Raw genomic sequence first — 5,430 nt, forward strand, 5'->3', positions numbered from 1 at the left:
TTTTTATTAAGATAAGATGTTTATAGTTTTCTTTAAATAAGATAATAGTGGTAAAATATTCTATAGAAGTTTTTATATTTACTACTACGTTTTTAGTCTTTCACGTTGTTATTTCTATAACTTTTATCAGGGTTGTCACTGACCGAGAATTATCTTTATTCTCTGCCTTGGATCCGAACCCTTTGTAATCAGTCAGTCTTTTCTTAAATTTTATTTGTGGTTTTAATTTAAGCGCACATTTATTATGTACAGCTTGGCTATTTTCTAACTTTTCTTTACTTTTCGAACATGCGGCTAAGAATGCTTAAATGTCTGTATAATAAAAATATTGATTAACTTCAAAAATAAATAAGACACCAAAAGCTAAAACCAGTGACCTAACATTTTTATGAGGGTTTAGCTTAATCTTAAAACAGAATCGTATAAGGTTTCGTTTAAGTTTTTCAATAAAATTTTCTGAAAACAATTACTTATTCATTTTGTCATACCAAGTCGCGTTACCAACTTTTTCAAAAATTAAATCACATTATGTTTTTTTTTATTGTTTCATAGTGATAAGTAATTATTAAAAGCTTGAATTAGTAGTAATTAGCTCTAAAAAAGCAAAAAAAAAACTATAAACTTTCCTAAAAACTGAGGTTATATTTCTAGTAAGTGGCAACCTTGTTCTATCAAGGAGTTATTTGTCGTTGTGTCAACGTTTTTTTATTTGTTTTATTTTGCGTTTTCATGTTTTAAATATTTGTTTTATCATTTATGTAGATCTTGTTGCCTTAATAGTAGAAATTTAAAACTTTAAGAGCTATTTCAAACTTTTAATTACATATTTTTATTATCAAACTTCTTAAACTAAGATTCATAAAGCATAACACTTTTGGTTGTAGCAACTTTCTACATTTTTCAGAAAGTTGAAATGTTTTGTTATCGTTGTTTTATGGTTAATTTGTTGTTAATACATATAATAGTAATTAAAAGATGTACTTATAACTACTGTATATGTTATTTCAAACACAATCAATAGTTTTTTATTTTCTTAAAGAAAGGTTAAAAACTAATTATACAAACACTGACTAATGTTCTAAACTAACTAATTAATAATGGTCAGCAGTAAAAGTATATTTTAGTGAATTTTCTTTTAAAAACAGAAATATTTTATAACTACACTAAAAAATTTATTTTATTGACATGGGATAAACGTAATATTTATCAAATTATAAAACATTTTCATTAACAAGTGTAGCTACGGTTAATATTTGCAAAATCCTTAAAACATATCAGCTAAACAAATCTCTCATATATAATAACATTGAAAGTTACTTAAAATACCATTTTTTTTTACAACCTTAGGTGTAAATATTATTTTTTCACCGAAAACTATTTTTTTAATCTTTAAGGTGTAATAAGTTTAAATTTACACAATTTAAACTTTACATTTTCTTAACAGGGTTGAATAGCTTTTTTAATGCAACAGGCCGGAATAAATAGTCAAAATATTTTGCAGCCTACACTGCTTATGTATTAATTTATTACTTAAAATATTTCAAAACCTAGCAACATTTCTAAATTATAATAACAAGTAGTAGCTCTACTTGTTTCAAAAGCTAGAACGAGGAAAAAAACTTCAAAGATATTAGCATTCAGAAATAAAACAAAACAATTAAGTAAGGTAGGAAGGGTAGTATAACAAGTAGTAGTTTACTACGAACGTTTTATAGTTATAGAACGATTTTATAATGTTATTTTATATATATAAACAAATTAAAATTTCATGTCGTCCAAACGCTTATCGATGGACGACATTAAACGCATGACACGGTCACAAACAAAGGCGAAGAGCCAGAACAAGCAATTACCTAACCTAACTACGACCGAGTCATCGGTCAGTGGTTATATTGTAATAAAACCAACATAAAACTTAAACAACCATGACTGTAATCATTTCTATCATTTTGATAGCTCTGATGTAAAATTTCGTTTTAAAAGTACAAAGTTAATTATATATTAAAGTTAAAGATCTCAAACTGCTTTTAGTAGTTGTGCCCTTAGTTGAAAGCGTAGAATTGAAATAATAATGCTCATAATTTAATGAAGCTGTTTTAAAACAGTGTTCAGATTTTTGTAAATTTTAAGTTAGATAATTAGGCAGTGTTTATATTGCATTCTTTTAAGACTGAGTGGATATCGAAGAAAATTAACTGTTATGTTTGTGAGAAATATTTAAATACAAAACAACTCATAATTAAGCTAAAATTTCTATTGAAATGGATAATGGACTTTAGTTGTAAAAAAATTATTGAAATTAAAGTAAAGTGTGTTAGATTAGTTATAATTTGAAAAATTTCCATAAGGACAGAGATATACTTTTTTTTATCATTATCTTTGAACAAGATTATGCTTTACAGCAGGGATTGAAAATAGTGCGTGGAGCATCAAACAAAATTTCATGCCGATTTACATTTGATGAAACACAGCTTATACACTAGATGTGAATTTATTTTTTTTGAATAATGTAGGCCCTCTTTTTATTACGCTGCCTACATTTTGTTATTATTTTGAGGTTTTGATGTTAAAAAAAAAACTTTTAAACAAAAGTAAAAAAGTGGCCAAGGCCTGTTTTACAGTCTTAAAACTAAATATGACATTGAGTTTTTGAGTTATGAACTTTCCAACAGTAAAAAAAAAAAACAATTGTTTTTTTTTTATTTATTCAAAGTTTAAATTCATAGTAAAAATAAACAGACATTTCAGAGATACACAAATAAGGACCTAGTTTATTTTTATTGATTAAATAATATCTAAAACTATCTTTGAAGTAGTAAAAAAAAAAAAAAACTTTAAATTAATTTAATTTGCTCAATTTTATTAGCTTAGCTAAAAGTTTAATTGTTAAAAATTAGGTATGGTGTTCATCAAATAGACAAAAAAAAAATAGCCTAGCAACTAACTTAATTTGAATAAAGCTTGTTATACAGTGTGCACTAAAAGGAAAAATGTTTATTAATAATAAATATAAAAACTGTACAGAATTAAAATACAATAATGTTACTTCAAGATAATTATCTTATAATATGAATTATAAGAAATGAAGCAGTTAGTAGATTTTATTGTTTAGTTTTTTTTTATAAAATAAGTAAGCAACCTGCGTCATTAGTAAAAATAAGTTAAACATTTATGAAAGCCTGAAATGTTTTTTGAAGTTTTAAACATATTTAAAGTTTTATCTACAAAAATTTAAAACAGTTTTAGTGAAAATAATAACTAAACTATGTAAACTAGTAATGTTTTTAATAATTAATAAAAAAACTTAAATTATTTTACGAAACATTTAAACCCAAAAGCCGTGTAGATAGTTAATTCTTATCTAACAAACAAAAACATTTAAACATAGCTATAAGGTACTTCAATTTTATTTTTTAAGTGTATAGTAGTGCTCAAATCTTACAAAATCTTATTTTTTAATGGTTAATAAATTCAAGTTTGGTAAACTGTTCAAGATCTGTACACAAACTTCTTAAAATACTAGTTATACATAGCTTTACTAGAACATCAACTTAAAAATAATTCAATAGTAAATAAAAGCTGTTCTCAATTTTCTAGATAGTATAAAATAAAATATTGTAAATTAAGTTTTACGTAAAAACTTTAAGTAAAAAACTATAGTGTTTAAAATGTTATAATAGTTGTTTTAATTCAATTTCAGTGAAAAAATGTTAATACTAACTTCAAACTCTCGCAATGAACTGAATAACATTTACATAGATTTCAACGAAATAAAGCATACTAAAAGTTCGATTGAATGATTATATTATTTAGATTAAAGAATGATAAATAGTTATAATAATTTAAAGAGCTTTGTTTATTTAAATATAATGGCAGTAGTTTGTAATTCAAAAGTTTTTTTTTTTAGCAAGAAAGTCTTACTTACAAAATAAATATATATATGTTCATATTTTATTTGTCTGCTAAAGAATGTGGTAAAATTTATTATTATTTTTTATAACTTAACGAAAAAAGTTACAAACTCTTTAAAATTAATGTACCAAAGTTATTTTTGTCAGTTTTGAAAATAAATTTATAAGAAATATGTATTCTAAAATGTACTTTGATAAGTATTTGAATGCAAATACTACAGAGTAAATATTACACAACCATACATTTCACGTGTACAAGCATTGCAAAACTTAATTGGAATTTATGAAATAAAGCTTATACAATTTGTATAAAACCTAAAGTCTAAACACAATATTGGAAAATTTAAACAAATTAGGACATACTTGTTTAATTTAGTCTAAAAGAATTGTGTAATCGGGAAAGTTTGTTAACGGAAGTTTAATCGTTTGAAGTAAAATCAATTGTTTGAGAATTTTATCTTAGTTTAAATGTTAATATAAGTCTTAATAAGAAAACTTTCGATGAAAACTTTACGAAAATCAAAAGCTTTAAAAATAAAACTAGTTCTATTCAGGAGATAGTTTTTGACGACAACAAACTATAAAATTTTAATAAAAATAAACAATAATAGTATTTACCCCAACTGAGCAACATACCTAAATACATACTAAAGTTCTTAATAAAAACTTTTATAGATACTCAAAGCTAATTTTTTAAAACAACAGAATTGAAAACTGTTCAATATACAAATAAAAAAGTATTTAATTAAAAAAAAATAATTTTAACTTAAAAGTAAATATATACTTACCATTCAAAAAACCAGTTATTTTCCCCACTTAAGCAAATTGAGCTGCATCTCAACAGTCAGCTCCTCCCCGCTCGAATCTGAAAAATTTCTCGTTCGGGAATTTCCCCTTGGCCTCGTTTCGCGGTCGATCTTCCTCCGTTCCCGCCACTTGATGGTCTGGTAGCTGCAGGTAAAGAAAAGGAGAAGGGTGAGGAGTATCAGTGAGGCGTAGATCCACGGAGGATAGTAGACGGAGGATTTGATCTTCACCAACGGAGATGTTGAGTTGGATCGCTTGTCGATGAAGGGACTCATCGAACTGACGGTGGAGATTAAAGTAAGGATCAGAATTGCGTTGTTCATTTTGTTTGACTGCATTGATGGAAGTGTGATAGTCAGCTTACTTTTATTTACATTTACTTGCTGCAATCAAATGATGTTTGCTTAAGTGATAAAATAGAGATGTAAATATATTTATACTATTTTGCGTTTTTATCATACTTTTTTTTAAGTTAGTTGATAGCACTAGCTAAAAAAGTTAGTACAACTTGTTGTTTTTTGTGTTTTTCAAAAGTTTAAATAATTTTAATAACATTTTAAAAACCTTACTAATTACTACATCAAAAGTATTTTAAGCAACATATTATTTTTTTTTTTATTCATTAACGCGTTGAGCTGACTAAAAATACATTTAATAATTATTATTTTCTATTTGAGTCTGTTTGCTGTAATTTGTCTTGCTTTACATAAAA

This window comes from Thalia democratica, chromosome 7 (genome assembly GCF_965202585.1).
Source record: "Thalia democratica chromosome 7, ktThaDemo2.hap1.1, whole genome shotgun sequence".
NCBI lineage: Eukaryota > Metazoa > Chordata > Thaliacea > Salpida > Salpidae > Thalia > Thalia democratica.